We start from the raw sequence: 21,116 nt of genomic DNA, 5'->3' as shown, positions 1-21,116 counted from the left end.
TCTCAGCCATCTTTCGATCCACCAGGAACCCCGACAGGCACCAGCCGACTTTTGTTTCACCGGTATCGGCAACCAGGATACGATAACTTAATTTTTATATTCCCAGAAGACCAAGAGCGGCCTCGACAGTAACGGATACCTCGGTGTCGCTCAGTTATGCTGGTTATGGAGAGAGTTTCGTGAGTCGGTCACTCAGAGGAAGTAACTTCCTTACAAAACGGGACTAAACGATATCTAATACACTAATCGGTACTCTTGAACTAACACTCAACCTTCTTAATCGGAAAATAAGCTAAATTGATAGTTAAAATATCGCGGAAACAGTCCCAAACGAACACGAAACAAAGACAATGGCTCAGGCCATTCGTCTACGGTAACAGCAAGCGTGAGGCACGCCAGCTCCGATACGAGAGCCAAACTCAGCTCTCAAACACGATGCTCACTCAACGAGAGCTCGCAACTAACTCTTTTTACGGCACACATCTAACGCTGCCTAGCAGCCAAAGTACATTCGTCCTTTATGAGGATCACCACAAGATTCCCTCTTAATCCGGTCCCAAGCCAGACTTCTACACAAAACACAGCTTACTCATTCACTACTCCAACCAGACTGCCTCTCACGGTACCCCCACTACATTTATGCCACCTGCTACATGCGCTTAACTCACTTTCACGCTACTCTCAGACACGCATACTCCCACACTCATTCCTACATACACACAACTAGTGTCCCAGATCTACCAGTAATTCTGCTCCCCTAGGAGCTTTGACAGCACTCGCGACTACCCTCGAGCATCCAGCAATCGAGGCCTGTCAACCGCAAGCTACCGCATGAGCCTGCCAAAAATCCCGTACTTCGGGGCGACGACATTCCAGTCGCTCCTCCACGGTAATCACCTCGCTCCAAGAGGCTGAAACTGAGTCCAGTCGTCGGTAACTGACCGGGAGACACATTACATCGGTCACTTTTCCACAGTGCAGCTCGACATCCTCGAGACAACTAACTTACTAGCACACACTCTCGATAGTCCTCAATACTATTACATTACCGTACTCACACAACATAATCTCGTATTCTCACATAAACACACTACTGCTGTAACGCTACATAAAATGTAACGTTACACTACACAGCGAAAGAAACACTCATACCAATTTGAAGTAAGTTGGAGCAATAGTTTAGAAGTGTGTATTCGTAATTTTAGCGTCCCCAGGATTCTCGCTTGGGTGGAATTTCGTAAAATTTTTATTTATCATTTATATTTATAAACCCAACTTTGTGATATTCTAACTGGTTTATCTCAATAAATTTAATTAAATGTATAAAATTCATTCATATTGATTTCAATTCAATTCTATCGTAAAATGAATCAGATCTCCAACGTAAGTTTTAATTTAGCTCCTGAGCGGACAACGTGACAACGTTCGGATATTTGAGACTTATATTTCATAAGTCCTTACGTCCATCACTCACTCGGTTCGTGACAAGCAGAAGTGCGGGCGGACAAAACCGATAACGCCGAGCACATTTTTCTCGAGGGCGAATGCTGGAGAAATTATCGAGCTAACAGCGAAGCAACTATAGGCAAGTCTCTCAATCCTGCGAGCCTAGTGAACAACATTATACAAAGAGAAGACTAGGATGGAATTGCCGCCTACACACGGCACTTTTCAAAGGAAAAAATTTCAGAGAGAGATCAGTGAAAATCATTGATTTTCATAATGGGAAATTGTAACCGGAGGTTTCAGTTTAATTTACAACGTCATACTCGGACTTGTAAACCAGTGCACTCAATGGTCGAAAAGGCAAAATGTGTATGTGGACAGATTATCTGGCCGCGCTGTTACTTCGGCACTCTGTTTTAGCACACGAGCTACAGTTTGGGACCAAGTGGAGGTGGTAGGAGAGCACTTTGGAAAGAGCATGAGCGGGCTCACTCTCTTCTGTCGTCGGCAGCCAAACGAGTCGGTTGACTCGAGGACATCGCTGTCAATACGCACAACACCTGGAACGCATCAGCGATGGTTGAGCGGGTGAACTAGAGTCTATCCTAAATTGGAAACAGGGAGACCCAGGCCAGGTCCTGTTAAAATGGTCTGTAAAGCGTTATCTGGTTGGCCAGGTGGCCTGAAGGCCAGTGCCGTACTACCTCGTGGATTCTGTCAACTCCAACTACAGGAATTCTTCATCAGCGTCCATTCACCGTCGAGTTTGTTACCCAGCAGTCAGCAGGCATAACGTCGAGTACGTTCTTTTATTAGTAAGATTTAATATTGACTTAATAAGTGAATTATAATTATAGAGTCAGTGAATTTTGATATCGAGTCTTGGGGATCTCGAGTCATTATTTTATTGTGAAATATTTTCATTAATTAGCTCAATTGTAAAGTGTACTCGTTGTTTGTGTCGGGTGAACAAACCAGTTGTTAAATAAAACCTATCTCTTATCCCTGCAGTTCACCTCTCTCACTCTCAATACATTTCCTTGTGACCAGGAAAGTGATTTTCCTACGCCCTGGTCGAGCTAGCTTGGTAAGGAACTCAGCACCAAGAGGCTGAGTTCCCAACATCTTTATTTACTTTTGGTGGCGCCGTTTTGGTGCCAAGTGTTAAGTGGAGTCTTCCTCGGGGGGTCACAGACCTGGGTGAGGGGCCCCCTTATAAAGTTCAAAATCAAAGCATAAAAAGACATTTTCAAATAAAAAAAAAAAAAAAAAAAAAAAAAACTGTTGACTCTGCAGGCCATTCCTTGAACTTCCCACTATGTAACATCTCAAAAGGCTCAAGAAATTTTCTATTTTGAAGTTTTAAGCTCTTCGAATACAAGAATACAACTTTTATGCTTTTTCAAGATCGAAAATCATATAATTGTTGGAAAAAAACAATTTTGTAAATTTTGAATTGTGATATTTACAGATCAAATCGACCGCTTTTAATAAGTTTTTTGGCACTCAACGCAATTGTTTCAGCACAAAACGATTTCTTCCCTACCGAACGATCTGATTAAAAATTTCGAAGTTGTGTTGAGACAACACTTTTTTTTGAATTTTTTAAAATTGAATATCTCACAAATGTATCAATCAATTTTGATAAAATTGGCAGCACTCAACACAGTTTCTTGAGCATTAGTACTTAACTTGTAACATCGAAAACGATCCAAAGAGAAATTTCGAAGTTATTTGATAAAAAACACTTTTCAACTTCCCGCTCTGAAAATTAATGATTTTCAAAAGTAGTAAGTTATAGATTTCGGTCCGATTTTGGAAATGCAAATTTTTATCAGGTCTCCACGTTTAAGGTCCTAAGAGCTTTTCCGACTATTTTCCACTGGATGTCCATCCGTGTGGGCATCCGCGTTAGCATTACTTCAATCCAGTCCGTGCTACATCTCATGACGTCCGCTTACGTGTGTTACTGATTCCTCTCTGAAATTTCGTACGTCAGGAGGTGTCGCGCGTAAGCTGCTATTCCATTCCAGTTTTGCATGCCTTAAGCGCGAAGCGCGCAGGTATGCTCTACTCTCGCCTAAAAATCGTGATTTCGATTCAAACGTGATTTTCATAATTTAAACGAAAAAAATTATGTATAAAAAGCATATTGAGATAAATAATAATAACTACAGAACACGTAAAAAAAATTTTCTTATCGATTAAAAAAGATTTCTCCGGAAAAACTCGTTTTTTTGATAAATTAAGGGAATAAGAGCGTGGTATTCACAGGAGCACTGGGCTTGATAACACCACAATTTAGTCAAAAATCATTTTCACGATTTAATTTTTTTTTGTTTTATTCCTTAGGAAGTTTGCCAAAACCCTTGTGAAAATTGCGTGTCAAAATAATTCTGTTTCAATAAAGTTAATTTTTTTTTGACTGTCAGTTCGGTGACTTTTTGTGCGATTTCGGCAGCCATATATATAATTTTTCATAAAATAGGATTGAAATAACTATAAACAAGAAGAAACTATCCATAAATGATGGTATAATTACTAACTGTTTTATCATCTGTTAAGATTTTTTTTAGTTCGACCTACAGAGGAGATAACACCACTCACGGGAAAATTCATAAAAACCAATAAAAAAGTATAGAAGTCTTTATGAGAAAGTTAACAAATCGTAATCTAAACATTCAATCTAAATAATTTGTGTATGACATGAGCGCTTAAGGCATGCTCATTTGGATTTTCCAAACTTTTTTGTTACTATTTTTCTCATCGTATTACGTGGTTCACTAGGCTCGCAGGGTTAAGAGTCTTGCCTAGAGTTGCTTCGGTGTTGGTACTGTGGTTTTGCCGGTGTTCGCGATCAAAACATTTTTAAAAAGAGTTTATTTGGTATAACTTTTGAGAGGATGTAACGATCAATTCCAAATTGAAATCAGTTCTTAAACTTGAAAATTGACGTCGATTGCTCCAAACCGCATGAAAATCGGTTGATGTGTTAAAGAGAAATCGATGACGAAAAATTAAATAACCAGCTTTTTATTCAAATGACTTCGAAATTTCTATTCGGATCGTTTTCGATGAAGTAAAGTAACTTTTAAAGCTAAAAAAAACTACATCGAACGCATCTAATTTCAACAAAATCGGTCGAATCGTTCGTGAGATATTCAATTTTGTAAAATTCCAAAAAAAGGTTAAACATAACTTCAAAACTTTACGTGGAATTGTTTGGTAAATAATAAATCTTTCTGTGCTTAAAAAACTGCATCAAATACTGCAAGCTTCATTAAAAAACGATTAACTTGATCGAAAGATCAAAAAAGTCAGTATCTAGAACCACTAAATTTTCGAACTCGAAGAGCTCGATAAAGCTGTGTTTTTTAGCTCGAAGAGCTCAAAGTTTCGAAAGAGATAATTTTTCAAGCGTTTTAACCCTATAACGCCGAAGTGGGCACCGGAGTAGGGATCGTATAAAGTAATTACGGACAATGTCTCGGATAGCTTAACTGGGAGAGCCTTTGGCGCGTAACCAAACGATCCGGGTTCGAGTCCCGGTCTGGGCTGTCTGAATTATTTTTTCGGTTACCGAAAAAATTCCTACTGAGTAAGGCTCCTCCTCTTCCCTTTATCCTTTATTTCCCCAGTTCCCAAATTTGTCTGTAATGACAAATTTAGCTATAAATTATGGCTTATAGTAGTACAGAGTATAGTACAGAGCGGACGTTATTTTTTCTATCCGATTGCTGGTGGCTTTTTGTCTATTATTTTGCTTATTGTCTGACTTTGGGTTGTTTATTGTTGAAGTGTGGATTATTGTGAGTATTTTGTGATATTAATCTCTACTGTGGAGAGTGTAGTTCTTTAGTTTTAATTAAAACATTTATTGCGTTTTTTTGGATTGAGGTTGTGTTTTTTGCGGGGCACGTTTTCTCTTGCTGCTTATTGACTGCATTGTGCTGCCATCTAGCGGTGTCTGTTGCAATGACTGCTTATTGTGTGATCTGTGTTCGCGGTATTACCGACGTGTCAGCTTTGATTCAAACTAAGGCTGAATGTAAGCATTATTATCATGACTCTTGTGTAAAAGTTCGTTGTAATTTGCCGAGTAAGTCGCTAGCTGCTGCGAAGATTGTAAACAAGTGTCCGGTCTGTGTTCCGGATGTCTCTGACATTTTGAATAAGATTAATGAGCGACTGAGCAGTGTTGAGAAGATTGACGTGATGAGCAAGAAGCTTGAGGGTATCAATGTTGATGAGATCAATGAGATCAGTGCTAAGCTCGAGCAAATTGATAAGATTGGCGACATCGGCATGAAAGTGGATGGGATGGTGGCTAAGGTTGATGGTTTCGTGAAGTCTATTGCGTCAGTCGAGGGAAAGATTGATCATTTGAGTCTTGAGTGTAACTCGCTGAAGATTACAGTTAAAGAGCTTCAGGAGCGCTTGATTGAAGTTGAAAAGGGCCAGCCTGGTCTCTCTGCTGACCTTGCTGAAGAGATTAAGGGTGCTGCGCAGAGGGTGTGCGATGGTAGTCTTGAGTTGAGAACGCTGCAGCTTGAATCTCAATTGCTAGCTGATGAGATTACAATTGGTGGGCTTCCAGAGGGGCGCGGTGAAAGACTTGTGGACACATTTATGTCATTTACCACTGCTATTGGAGTTCAGGTTGCTGAGAGAGATGTGGTTAAACTGGAGCGGCTTGGAAGGGCTGGTGCTATGAATCGCAATGTACGCGTTAAGTTCGGCAGTCAGAGGTTTGTTGATGAGGTTATGAAGAGTGTAAGGAGTAATCCTGTGAAGCTGGGTGCTGTAATGCCTAAAGCGCAAGTTCCTGATGCTCCTGTGTATGTTCATAGGCGTTATCCTTCTTCTCTTTACAAGCTTCGTGCTGATGTGCGTAAGGCTTATCCTAGGATCCAGGCTAGGAGTGTCTGGATTTCTTTTGCGTGTGTTAACGTCCGGTATGCGGAAGATAAGCCTCCAGTGAAGCTGTTACCTTCAACGGGAGTAGGTCCTTTGCGGGGTCTGCTTGATTAGCAGCGAGTTGCTCCCTCGGTATCATCATCATCATCACCTGGAGGCGTGTCTGACATTGTGGTTGGCACTCTGCGACCTCTGTTCAGTAAAAAGTGTTTGAGAGTGTGTCATGTTAATGCTCAATCGTTAAGGAATGAGCGTCATTTAGAGATTTTTAAAGAATATTTTCGTGGGAATAAGTATGATGTTATTGCTGTGTCTGAGACTTGGTTAAATCATTTAATATCTGATGATATGGTGTTCCTGCCGTCGTTTGTGCTTCATCGTCATGACCGGTGCCTGCGGAGCGGTGGTGGAGTTGCTCTCTATGTCAGGGATGACCTGATGTCTAAGTGTGTATTGTCCTCTACGAATCTAGTATACACCTGCCTAGATCTAATTGTCGGATATTTGAGAACTCTTTTCTTATCCGCGGGATACGCATTTGGAATGCGCTACCCCCAGAAGTAACTAAAGCTGAAAATTATGAACTGTTCCGTAGTGCGTGCTATAATTGTTATTTACAAAAGTATTAATTTATGATATTGAGCTTTGATTGTCATTATTGTATGCTGCTGTGCCTTGAGTGATATTGAATGATATTAGTTTTGCTTAACTGTGCTATTACCAGGTTTTCTGGCAACTTGTCTCATATCTACCACGATTATAATTTATAATTTATAATTCACGTTATTATTTCATTATAATATGTTATTATTTTATTATTTTCAATTTATGTAATTACATGCTCTGTATTTTACACTGATTATAATGTATAATTATGATGGTCCTGAGGGAGCTAAGGCTCTAGGGTCAATAAAGTTTATTATCTATCTATCTAAATGTAGAGGGGGACATTTCACCAAAAATGAAGGAAACACCTGGAAGCCTCAGAGAGTTAAACAGATTTTTTTAGAACTAAAAACAGTGAAAAAAAATCTGGAAAACGGTTGACCCTGAAGACCATCTCGGCAACTCCCCGCCAATTCCATACCTAAACGCTTGAAATTGCACTTATGACGTTTTTGAGCTCAAAAATACAATTTATGTGTTATTTTGAGCTCTCCGAGCTCAAAGAAATAGCTTTTCTATGCTTTTGAGCTCTTCGAGCTCAAAAGTCTAATAGAGGTTGAATGAAACAGTATTTTTTGAATTTTCAAACTGCAATAATTTCTAAATGAATGAATCGATTTTCACGTAGTTGGCAGTATTCCACGTAGTTTTTCAGAATCTATGGTATACTTTTGAACACAAACTGATCGAACCAAAAATCTTAGAGAAGTTTGAAAAAATTCACTTTTTCCGAATTTCTTCGACAACGATAACTCACGAACCAATCAACCAATTTTCACGTTCTTGGTGGTGATCGACGTAATTTTTTAAGTTCTAATAATTATTTTATTTCGTTAAAAACGATCCAAAAAGAAATCTCGAAGTTATGTGAAAAAAACACTTTTTTTTTAATTTTTCGTTTTCGATAAGTCTCGAACGAATCAACCGATTTTGATGGGACTGGTGACAATCGACGTGGTTTTTTAAGCTTAAGAGCTGATTAGTTATTGGAATTGACTGGTGGAGCCGTTTAGAAGTTATTCCAAAAAAACAATTTTTTGAAAATTTTATCTTTGAGATTTCTCAAAATCTAGGGAACCGAATCGATTCAAATTTTTACGAAATTTAATGGCTATGATACTCTTTGGATCGCCACCAATTCCGATCCAATCGGCTGAGCCGTTCAAAAGTTATAAGAGGTTTACATACATACATATACACACACACACACACACACACACACACACACACACACACACACACACACACACACACACACACAAATATACAGCCGCACGGACACCATCGCGGGAATAGTCAAGGAAGCTTTCTAGGATCTCAAAACGTCGAGATCTGATGAAAACTCGATTTTCGAAAAACGGGGTAAAAACAATAAATTCCCGATTTTTGAAAATTTTCAATTTTCTTAGCGGAAAGTTAAAAACCTGGAAAACGGTTGACCCTAAAGGCCATCCCTGCAGCTTCCCGCCAATTCCATACCTAAACGCTTGAAATTGCACTTATGACGTTTCTGAGCTCTTCGAGCTCAAAAATACTATTTGTGTATTATTTTGAGCTCTCCGAACTCAAATAAATAGCTTTTGTATGCTTTTGAGCTGTTCAAACTCAAAAGTTTCATAGAAGTTTAATAAAACAGTATCTTTTGAATTTTCAAACTGCAATATTTTCTAAATGAATGAATCGATTTTCATGCGGTTGGCAGAATTCCACGCAGTTTTTTAGAATCTATGATATACTTTCGAACACAAACTGATCGAACTGAAAATCTTAGAAAAATTTGAAAAATTCATTTTTTCCGAATTTTTTCGACAACGATAACTCACGAACCAATCAACCAATTTCCACGTTCTTGGTAGCGATCGACGTGATTTTTTGAGCTCTGATAATAATTTTATCTCGTCAAAAACGATCCGAAAAGAAATTTCGAAGTTATGTGAAAAAAACACTTTTTTCGAAATTTGTCGTTTTCGATAACTCTCGAACGAATCAACCAATTTTAATGGGACTGGTGGCAATCGACGAGGTTTTTCAAACTCAAGAGCTGATTAGTTTTTGGAATTGATCGGTATAGCCGTTTAGAAGTTATTCCAGAAAAACGATTTTTGAAAATTTTATTTTTGAGATTTCCCAAAATCTAGTGAACCGAATCGATTCAAATTTCCACGAAATTTAATGGCAAGCGATTGATGCCCAACATCGGTGGCCCGAAGCAGACAAGGAGGTCGTTGCTATCATCAGTAGTTAGATCGGTCCTCACATATGGTATATCCATTTGGACCGACGCACTTGAGATCCAAGAATTATGGAGGAAAGCATGTCAAGTTTACCGACTGAGCGCGCTAAGAGTAGCCAGCGCCTTTCGAACAATATCAGAGGAAGCAGTGTGTGTCATTTCCGGAACTTTGCCGCTCAGAGTCCTAGCTGAGGAAAGACGGAACTCAGAGCTAAAGAACGGCAGAACAGCATCGCACGATGGCAATCGCAGTGGGACCCCGCGACAACAGGGAGATGGACACACCGTCTCTTACCGAAGATCGATGTTTGGCTAAACCGAAGTCATGGCGAGGTCAATTACTATCTGACGCAGTTGTTGTCAGGACATGGATGTTTTCGGACGTATCTTTACCGCTTCAAGCATGATGATTCACCGGAGTGCCCGTCCTGCCCAGGAATCAATGAAGACGCGGAGCACGTTTTCTTTGAGTGTTCACGATTTTACCCACAGCGAGATGAGCTGGAGATGATCCTAAAGAAGAAAATCCAACCAGAGACAATAGTAGAAGCAATGTTGTCATCAAGAGCCTCCTGGAACGCCATCAGCACATTTGCAACAGAAGTCCTCATAGACTTGCGTTCCATCGAAAGAAGAAGAGCAAATGACAACAACTAGAAGAAAGGTAAAATAACACCTTAGCTACCAGAAGAAAGAGCAGTAGCTAGATCCTCCCCTCACGAAGTAATGCCTAACGGCGGTTTCCATGAGGGATTAGGGGAAAGAGGAAAAGGGGTTTAGGGTTTAGTGGGTAGGGGCGCTAGCGTCGAGTTTTAGTATGACACTGCATCGAGTCGCCACATATCCAGGCCAAACAACTATGCCTAGAATCCGTAAAAAGGATTCCCCCCCCCCCTTGAAAAAAAAAACACACACACACACACACACACATATACACACACACACACACACACACACACACACACACACACACACACACACACACATACAGACAAACATACAGCAAAACGGCGTAAAAGCAATAACTTCCCGATTTTTGAAAATTTTCAATTTTCTTAGCGGGAAGTTAAAAATTAGAAAAACGGTAGACTCTGAAGGCCATCCCTGCAACTTCCCGCTAATTCCATACCTAGGTGCTTAAAATTGCACCAAATGTTTTTAAGCTCTCTAAGCTCAAAAATACAATTTTTGTTATTTTGAGCTTTCCGAGCTTAAAGAGATAGCTTTTCTATGCTTTTGAGCTCTTCGAGCCACCCGTACTCTTTGCGGGAATGAGGTTTATTTGTTGTATCTTTGAGAGGTATTGAGGTGCAGAATTTCAGGTCTAAGAATGATAATGCTTTTGGGTCATAAGTAATAGCTTTTGTGTTGGGACCTCTTATGACGTGGTTTATTAGGGGTATACTGTTTGAGTCTTGTATGTAGCCCAGACTGTCAAAGTAAGTGAATATTTCGGGAGGAGTGAATCCCGACTTCATTGTTATTTGAAAATATGCTGGTTGTGGGTAAAATGGACTAGATATTAAGCTGTTTACTGTGGAGGAGGAGGCACTAGCAAAATGATTGCGGCATAGACGTATGATATGTTTGATATGTATGATATGGTTGTCGATACGCTCTATTTTAGCCAAGTTTAAGAGTGTGAGGTTACTGTAGTATTTTGTGTAATTTGAGTCAGGTGTCTTGTACATGTTCAGGCAAGCTCTCAGACATTGTCTTTCAAATTTTCTCAGCTTTTCCGTTTCTATAGGTGGGATGTTAAACCATATAGGACAACCATATGTGATTATTGATCTAATCAAGAGTTGGTAACACAAAATTTTTACTCTTTTATTCAGAAATTTAGAATAGAATAATCTAGACAGGCTTTTAAATTGTATCTTTGCTTTGGCTTTCTACCAGATGAGCGATCCGAGACGCTTGACGCGAATGCGATTATAGTCACTTATTTCTGACGTATTATTTCTATAACGTATAAAATGTAAAATTGTATTTACAGTTATGAATACGAAGTGAGTGAGTTAATTTAATTTAAAAGTTTTTTGTTTTTAGCTATGACATTAAAGTAAGCAGTCACTTGACTATTTTTTAATTTTTTTTAACAAATAAATTTGTTCCAAAAATTATTTATAAAAAATTGCATTATCAATTTTTGTAAATTTCTACATGTCAATTTTTTTTTCTAATTATTTTTTACCATAATTTACTTGTTAAAAAAAATTCTTAAAATTATCAAATGTCAGCTAGATTAATTTTCATTTTTAGCTTTAAAAATGTAAAAAAATATTTTAATAATTTATAAATAAAAATAAATATCTGAAATTATATATTTAATTTTCTTAAATATAAAAATACTCTAAAACCTTTTATAAAATTATGTACAAAGCATTAAAATTTTCATTTATCGTCTTATTATTTTTCATTAATTTTTTATAAGAAGTGAATGACAATTAACTAGCAAAAAACGATTTTAAATCATGGTTTTCTAATCAACTTGAAGGTCCAAATAAATATAACTTGAAGTAACATTAATTTTTATATAAATTTTACAGTTAAAGTTACAGTTATTTTTTATTAAAAAATATTCCCACTTAACAATAACTTTTTTATAGATTAAAAGTTGGTTAAAACTTAGATTCAAATTGCGGCAGTAGATTAACGTTAAGTTACTATACAATTTCAACACAAATTGTATATAAGTTTTACTGTACAAGTCTTGGAGTAAACTTAAGATTAACTTTGACTAAACTTCCTATACTACAAGTATTTTTATAGTAAGTGTGGCTATCAGGGAACTGGCTTGCTTTCTATAAGATTTAGATTTAGATTTAGATTTAGATTGGTGTTTTATTATGCCAAGGCACAGGCCAAATGGCAAATTTTAAATACATGATACAAGTAAAGAATATTTAAAATTAAATACTAGTGAAAAATGAGAATACATAATAATGAACATAATTATAAAGTGTAAAAAACAATATAAGATATACGACAGATTCAACTGAAAACTCCTATCACTATACAAAAGATCTCACTACTTATTTACTCTTTAACGATTTTTCAATAAATTAGTGATATTATAATTAACAATAATATGATAATATGGCTTCATAATTTTATAATCTTAATGATCTAAAGCTAAGAGAGAGAGAGATTGATTGATTGATAAATTTATTTATGCTAAGGCACAGGCCAAATGGCAATTTAAATACAAAATGTAAGTACATAGTTCTTAACCTAAATTTTAGAATAATATTGCAAAAATAATATTTCAAATTTACTTTCTTTAAAAAAAAAAAAACTTTTAACCATTTTTAAACTTTTCTAAACTGATTCGACTATTATCTCAATTTAAATTTTTTAATTAGTATACAAGTACTGTAATCAACAAATTTAATCTATCAACTGTTCAATTTATCAACTGTCTAAATTTAGCAAATAGTCAAAAACTTTATTTTTGAAGACTTCACTGCTACTTGAGTTTACGATTTCTTCTGGTAGTTCTTCCCACAGACGAATCACGGAGATCAAGAAGGAGTGTTCCATATAGGTGGTTGCAAAATGAGGTATCTTGAAGGAAGTATGTTTTTTAGCTGCTAGCCTATTGGAACGTCTAACATCAATGTCTTCAATGAATAGCTCTCGTAAGTACTTGGGCTTTTCGACTTGAAGTAACTTGTAAAAATAACAGCTCATGTAGTACATTCGGCGATACTTTACAGACAACCATCCCAGCTCATGTCTGAAAGGTGTAATGTGCTCATCTTTTTTGAGATTAAAAATAAATCTGATAGAGCAGTTAATCGCACGTTGTAGTTTTAAATTGTTATCAGAAGTTGAGTCGACCAATACAACGGAACAATAGTCAACGAGTGGTAAGATGGTTGCTGATACTAGTAATTTCCTTATAGGAGTTGAAAAGATATTTTTCCTTACTTTGAGACAATGCAGAGCTGAGTTCACTTTACTAACTATCTGAGTGACGTGGTAGTTCCATGACAGATTTCTGCTTATCTGAATACCTAAGCACTTGGTATAGTTAACGTAGGGTATTATGACACCATTTACTACTATTGGTGGCAGATCCAAGTCCTCAAGCTTTTTCAACTTACTATTAGAGCCAAAGATCATAGCCTTTGTTTTAGCTAGGTTGATTTCCAATCTATGGTCTCTTGCCCAGTCAGCGACTGATTGTGCATCCGAGTTGACCCTCCAGATAGCATCATGTAACTGATAGAAAAAGAAGTGAGAGTATATATATTTGTCGTCAGCAAACAATCCATGCTTGCAATATACCAGCCGCTGAGCCACAGAATTCATTACTATTAGAAACAGGATTGGACCCAGAACAGATCCCTGCGGAACACCAGATGACGTTTTGAGTAGTTGAATTGGAGTCCCAAGATCGTTTAATATTGATTGAAATCGACCCGACAAGTAAGAGAAGAACCAATTTATTGTTTCCATTGAGAAACCAAGCTCAAATAGCGCAATCAGTATATTTTTGGGATCAACATAGTCGAAAGCTTTGCTCAAATCAATTGATAAGGCCAATTGATAAGGCCAGGTGATCACAGTTTTTAAAGTTCCTGAAGGTTAATCTCTTTGGAAGAGGTTTTAAGTTATCCAGTCTGTATTGGCAGAGTAAGTAGTCATGACCATCAATAAACGGGAACTCAGATTTCATAAACGAGGATAACTTGGTTTCATTATCCAGTAAAATGACGTCCAACCAGGAATCACAATTGTTTTTGTGAAAAGTAGCACCATAGGGTACACAATAAAGTGATGATTCAGCTATGAAATTCTTTAGATGGTTCGAAGTGTAGGTATCTTCCAACAAGTTGCAATTTAAATCACCAGCGATAATAATGTTATTATAGTTTGATGCAAGTCTGGAATAAATATCAAAGAACTCATTGAGAAAGAGTCCTTTTGGTCTTCGGTAGATGCAAGATAGCAGAAGATGAGATCCTGTAGTTAAAATTACGTCAACAATAAAATACTCCGGTTGATTTATATGATCAGAAGTTGAAATATGGAGTACTTTAGCTTTTAATGATTTGTGAATAAGACAAGCCACACCTCCACCTTGAATATAGCGATCAGTATCTGTATGCTTCAGGATTCTGTCCCTACGAATGATAAAATAATCATCCAGTGAAAAAATTTCATCATCTAAGGTAGGTTTTAACCAGGTTTCCACAAGGATAATAATGTCAGGTTTTGTATTATCAACTAAATCAATGAACTGAGCAATGTGACCAATAACACTATTTACATTTAAACTTAGTACAGTTAATGATGAGAAAGTATTCTTAATAGAGATATTCGCAGAATCAATTAGATGTTAATCAAGCTTTGTGAGATCAGATTCATGATTTATAATAAGCCTTTCCGAATCCTCATCCTTCTTAACAAGAATTTGCCCACATTTAGCCCAGACAAATTTGAAATTTCTATTCTTCGCCTTTTCTTTGGTTTTCAGTAGCAATCGATGAGTCTCAGGAAGCAAAAATTCATTAACGTAGATAGAACCCTTAAAAGCCACATCAACTTGTACAGGAAAAACTTTTTTTGCTAAAAGATTTCCTAACTTGCGCTTCTTATCGACGATGAAATCACGAGCAGGAGTTGACATCAATGAGATAATATAAGAGTGAGTATTAGGTGTATTCTGATTTCGCAATTGCTTATTTTTGTTTACAAATTTACGAGCATTCAAGACATTACCAATCAGATTTAGCAACTCTAGACTTTTCAACACTGCAGCTGAAATATCACCTGGTGTTAAATTATTTGCAACTGTATCAGGAATACCTGAAATCACCAGTTCAGAAGTGCTACCCAAAACTTGCTGAGGAACAGACGATACAGGTGCTGATTTCTCTATATTAGATAGTCTTTTAGAAATTTGCTCCAAATCAGATTTTCGCGTTTCTTTCAAATTCAAAAGATCTGAGCTGATTGCAGCAATTGACTCAGCATTTTTCCTAACATTGGTAGTTAATTCTGTCAGGTTTGCAGCAGTTTGCTTCTGTGATTCTTTGACCTCGAGCAGTTTCACACTCAAATCGTTTAGTTTTTCATTGGTCGTGACTTCTGAATTACAAAATTTCTCCATCAGAAGAGTAATTTTATCATCCAGAGACTTTTCAGCCCAATTAACTGGCAAGCACGACATCGTTGGTGAGGTTATAGAGGTATTAAATACTGCGTCTGAACCAGGTGATATCGGTGTATTTGGAGTGATGGGTGATTGTAAACAGGTCGAAACACGAGCTGTGGATGAACGAACAAGTGAGGTAGATCCACGAGCTTTAAATGTAGGATCAAGAGGAGACGAGCTGGCAGACTTGAAGCTAGAAACTGAAGAGGTGTTGGAGCTAGTAGATTTTAGCGAAGCAAGTTTCGTTTTTGCATCTAAGTTTCCCAGGAGATAGCTAAATTGTTTTCTGCAGCAATCAGTGAGCGGCCTGTTTTTTACATAATCTCGTGCACAACCAGGATGAAAATGCTGTTGACAAGTGTTACAAATAACAGATGATTTGATAGGTCTCTTACATTTGACACATATATCAGACGCTAATGGCATACCAAGGATACTGTAATATGGCCTTAAAAATGATTAGACAATTTTAACGTTAAATTATAAATTGTTAGTCAGATACTGGACAAATAACCAATTTAAGATGTCAGTTTAGTGTAAATACTATCCTATGTACAAACACTATATGTATCTTACTACTTTTCCGACGACAACAAATTGATGCCACTTGTAGCAATTTCGATGGTAGGTTACCACGACTGACAAGTCATCACTGATACAAGGTAAAGTGAAAGGTAATTAACCAGTCATGAATAGTGTCACTTAAACTTTCTTGATGCACACACTGTAGGTCTTGTATAAGTACTCAACTATAATTGAGTCAAATTGATGACAGTAACCAACAGAGTAGTTATCAAATCGATGATGTTTTCGAAAGCTCGTAAACTTCAAGTGAAAGTTGACATCAACTGACGCTAATTTGGCTAACAGTCCACTGCACACAAAATCACTGCTAACTTAACCTCTTCAATAATGAGAAATTGATATTTAATTATTATGCAATCCACAACGAACAAATAAGTAAAATTTATATGTCAATCTGTAGATTGCAATTTGTTGCTTGCAAGATTTCTGAAACAAAAAATGCCCGGGGGCAATTTTAAGCAAAAAAATGTTCTAAAGACAGAGCGAAAAATTTAGTGTGTTTATGTACTTACAGAGAGAGAGAGAGAGATAGAGACAGAGAAACATGCGCACGCCGCACGGCTTACAACTATAGCAAAAAGTGTCGTTACATATTTTGGTCTTAATTTTTTCCGTCTAGCCCCCTTTCGCAACGCGCGATAAGGAACTTCGTTCCAAAAACACTTTTTTCGGTTTTCTTTCGTTCACGATATCTCTCGAACGAATCAACCGATTTTGACCGGATTAGCGGCGATTGACGTGGTTTTTCAAGGTTGAGGGCGGATTAGTTTTTGGAGTTGATCGATAAAGCTGTTTTGAACTTATTCCAAAAAAAAAACACTTTCAAAAAAAATTTTTTTCTGTTTTTTTTTAAATTAAAAAAATTTTTCAAAATCTATCGGTTTGAATCGGTTCAAATTCACAGGAAATCTAAGCTTGAGAGAACTCTCTAAAAATCCGTTTGGTATGTTCCGATCAGTTGAGTTGTTCAAAAGTTATAAGTGAGTCACACACACACACACACACACAGCGTGTCAGGCTTGCTGGGTCCCGCATCGGGCGCCTCCCCAGGTGGCGGATAGGGGAATGCCCGGTATATCTGCACGCCAGATGCGTCGGGTACCGAGGAAATAGAATACTCGGGGTGGACCAAAACCTAGCAAAAGATGATATGAAAATGCGAAATCAATTTCAAACATCGTCTACGGTGCAGAGAGGAGATACCTCAGTGCCGGCGAGGGAAGGCGTGCAAACGGGCCTGAACTCGTCGTTATCAAGCGACCGTTTGAACAGCGGAGTAGACCCCATGGCTCTACTGTCTAGCAATGCTAGCAAGGTTACAGGGAGTACGAAATCAGCCCAGATGGCAGAGAACGGACAGCTGAGCAACATTCCTCCAAAAAGTGGAGGACCTTTTGCTCCTGTCACTAATCAAACCTACCGAGGAAGAATCAACTCTGTACCGACCGTTACAGGCTAACAGTCACCAATGGAGAGGCTCGGCATCAAGATCGAAGAGTTAGCCGAGTTTATAAAAGACAAGAAGAATCTCCATCATGAGATTAGAAAATTGGTTACATCTATCACTACAGCATATAGGTTAGCCAACAAATCACCAGGCATGTCGGCCTCAACGACCCAAACAACTCCGAGTCTGACCAAAAAACCACAGCCATCTTTGGTCACTCCTAAAAAATTACTATAGCAAGGAAAGGACAATAACAAGAAGAGGCAGCTGTCCACATCCAGCCCTTCTTCAATAATCGAAAAGCCACCACAGAAAAAGACAGCCCGGGAGGACGTCTGGACTACAGTGGACCGAAATAGGAAGAAGAAGGAAAAAGAGCATGAAACAACAGCTCCCCCTAATAAAGCTCAAAACCAGTCAAGTAAGGGTGCCTCTAAGAAACCTAGAAGAAAGAAGACAAGAACTAAGGCTGTTCTTGTCCAACCAGTAGACGGCAAAACTTATGCCGATATCCTAAAGGAAATCAAGGCCAAGGTAAGCCCTGTCGAGATGAGCGTAGACATAAAGTCTATTAAAATGACGAAACATGGAGGCGTTCTCCTTGAAATGACTCGAAAGACCGAAGACAGCAAGGCTTTCACCGATGCAGTAAGGTCAGCCACTGCAAACATCAGCACGGTCAAGACGCTAACACCAACAACAGCGATCGAGATCCTCGACTTGGACGAAATCTCTACCGAGAGCGAAGTCCGTGAAGCACTCAAACGTGAATTCACTGACAGCCTGGAGGTCAAACGGGTAAATTTGACAAAACCCACACCACAAGGAAATCGGGCAGCCTTCTGCGAAGTAGACGAGGCCAGTGCGATTAAGGCCCTTTACAAGGCCCATATAATGATCGGTTGGGTGAACTGTCGTATACGCCCAGTTGCAAAAGTAACCCGCTGTTTTAAATGTCTTAGTTTTGGACACCAAACACGCCAGTGTGTGGGACCAAACAGAAGCAGGTGCTGCTACAAATGTGGCGGAGAGAACCACAAGGCCGTAAACTGCACGGAGAAGCCAAAATGCTTCCTTTGTGCTCCAGACAAAGATGCCCAGGATGGTTTATGCCATATTTCTGGCACTGGAGCTTGCAGGGCATTCCGCACAGCACTTGCAGAAGCCAAGAGAGGGCAGAAATGACACGCATACTACAAGGCAACCTAAATAGGTGTGCCTTGGCGCAAAACCTGCTGCGCCAGCGTGTCTTTGAAGATAAAATCGACGTCTGCTTTATCTGCGAGCAATATCTAAATATCGGTAAAGCATGGTTCGCAGACGAAACTGACACGGCAGCAATTTAGATTGTGAACACAAAGAACGTTACCGTCAACAACAGCGGAAGTGGAGCAGGTTTTGTCTGGATTCAAATCCCCACAACCTACTTCATGAGCGTCTATCTCTCACTTAACGAAGGGATTAGTGTGTTCCGACAGAAACTCGCAAATATAGAAGATGCGGTCACTAAGTTCAACGGCGAAGTCATCGTAGCCGGAGACTTCAACGCTAAATCGGCTGAGTGGGGCGCTGCTTTCTCCGACACCAGAGGTAACGAGGTCACTGACGTCGCGGCTAGACTCGACCTCATAGTGCTGAACACCGGGAACACCACGACCTTTAAAAGACCAGGGTACCAAGAGTCCATCCTCGACATTTCTCTGGCGACTCCAAGGACTGCCAACATGATCGAAGACTGGACTGTATCCGAATAATACAGTGGCAGTGACCACTAGTTTGTGACATTCAACGTTGGATTGTCATCTACTCCAGTTTCACAATGCGACCTTTCTAAGCGAAAGTGGAATGCCAGAAGGCTTGATCCAGAGGCATTGCGAGCCTCAATTGCACGAAGCTGGTCTATCCTTCAGAACAACCCGACTCCGGATACCTGCAGCGAGACGGAAAAGGCAGTGCTAAATATAATGAAGGAGATTGCTGCCGAATGTGACGCCTCTATGCCGCGGCTGAAAAATAGGAGTTTCCACAGGCCGGCGTACTGGTGGTCAACAGACATAGCAGAACTTCGCAAAAGATGTCATAAGCTCCGTCGCTGCGCAACGAGAGCCGCAAAACGCTCCCCAAGCGAGGACTTGTATTCAAAAGAGTACAAGCAGGCAAAAAAGATGCTAAACCGAGCCATTAAAGCAAGAAAAGCGATATTGTGGAAACAGATCTGTAATGATCTCGACAAGGACATCTGGGGCAAAGCCTATCAAATTGTCACCAAACGACTTGGGAAGGCTTCACCAGAAACACCGGAGTCTCCTGCCTTAATGGACAGCATTGTAGCGGAGTTTTCCCCAAACACCCGCCACGGGAGAAGAAACACTACGCTAAAAACAGCGAAGGAACACCCTTCACAACTAAGGAACTACAAGATGCGGCCAAGTCACTCAAAACAGGAAAGGCACCTGGAACTGATGGCATCCCGGCAACGGTGATCAAGATTGTAGCCCTAGAACACTCAAACATACTCCTGAACACCTACAACGCATGCTTGACAACTGGCACGTTCCCCGCGGTCTGGAAGCGTACAGTATAGTATACGGAGTAGTGTGGACGCGTTATTCTTTCGCTCTGATTTACGCATGCTTTGTTGTGTTTAAATTTCAGTATAGACTAATAGGCCAATATCAATAACTTGTACATTGTCAAAAGCGCTAGAAAGATGTGTCCATGATCAAATTATTAATTATTTAGCTGTCAATGGAATTATTGATGATTACCAAACTGGCTTTCAGGAAGGTCTGAATACACAGGAAGCTGTTTTGAGGTTATGTGATGATATTAGATTAGGCATTGATAACACAATGATTACTATTGCTGTATTTTTCGACTTCAGCAAAGCGTTTGACTCTGTTGTTCATAAGATTTTAATATTTAAATTAAAGGCTATAGGTTTTGAAGATCTTGCTATTGATTGGATTGTATCATACTTAAAAGATAGGCTGCAAGCAATTAGAATTGATAATTTTGGTATATCAGACTGGAAAGAAATTTCGAGTGGTGTTCCGCAGGGCAGTGTCCTTGGACCACTACTTTATTCCATTTATGTTACAGATTTGGGTGTATTACTTAAGCGCTGTAAGCACTTGTTTTATGCTGATGATTTGGTTGTCTATTTAACATGTAAACCTTGTGATATAGAAAGCTCTGTAAGAATTCTGAATGAGGAAATTGCTATAATTCTGAAGTGGTGTATTATAAACGGTCTTAAACTAAATCCTAACAAAACAAAGACAGTGATTTTTGGATCAGCACAAAAATTGGCTGATGTTCAATGTGAAGTGATTCCAAATATAGTTGTAAATGATACTATAGTTGACTATTGTAAATCAGTAAAGTATCTAGGAGTCATACTTCAAGACACTCTAACTTGGTCCTTACAAATTACTGAGGTTTGCAAAAGTAGCATGAGAGTACTTGCACAGTTAACCCGTCAGCACTCACGTTATGAGCATTTTGCTCACGCAACAACATCCGACTTATAGAGCGGCGCTGTAGTGCAAGTGAGAAACTAAAATTCACGTGAGTTCTGACGGGTTAAAGATAAATGGAGATGTTTTTTCATTGCCTGTTAGGAAAAGATTGGTCACTACTCTAATTTATCA

General features: G+C 38.7%; 1 protein-coding gene and 2 long non-coding RNA genes across 3 annotated transcripts in view; 1 reads left to right on the top strand and 2 right to left on the bottom strand.

Annotated features, from left to right (window-relative positions):
• LOC123268346 (tRNA dimethylallyltransferase-like) overlaps window positions 1-21,116 on the bottom strand; it is a gene marked incomplete at its 3' end in the record, with an annotated part of 170,428 nt that overhangs the window by 15,911 nt on the left and 133,401 nt on the right.
• Window positions 1,309-21,019, top strand: LOC123268357. The gene is made up of 3 exons (XR_006510221.1): window positions 1,309-1,320; window positions 9,800-9,805; window positions 20,937-21,019. It is a non-coding gene; the product is annotated as an uncharacterized LOC123268357 (long non-coding RNA).
• On the bottom strand, window positions 3,832-21,015 carry LOC123268353. Its single transcript, XR_006510217.1, has 4 exons — window positions 20,935-21,015; window positions 14,835-14,842; window positions 13,371-13,373; window positions 3,832-3,842 (listed from the first exon to the last, which is right to left on the bottom strand). It is a non-coding gene; the product is annotated as an uncharacterized LOC123268353 (long non-coding RNA).

The sequence above is a fragment of the Cotesia glomerata genome, linkage group LG7 (genome assembly GCF_020080835.1).
Source record: "Cotesia glomerata isolate CgM1 linkage group LG7, MPM_Cglom_v2.3, whole genome shotgun sequence".
Taxonomy (NCBI): domain Eukaryota; kingdom Metazoa; phylum Arthropoda; class Insecta; order Hymenoptera; family Braconidae; genus Cotesia; species Cotesia glomerata.
Note: the sequence above shows the minus strand (reverse complement) of the source record. Positions and strands in the feature narration are given on the sequence as shown.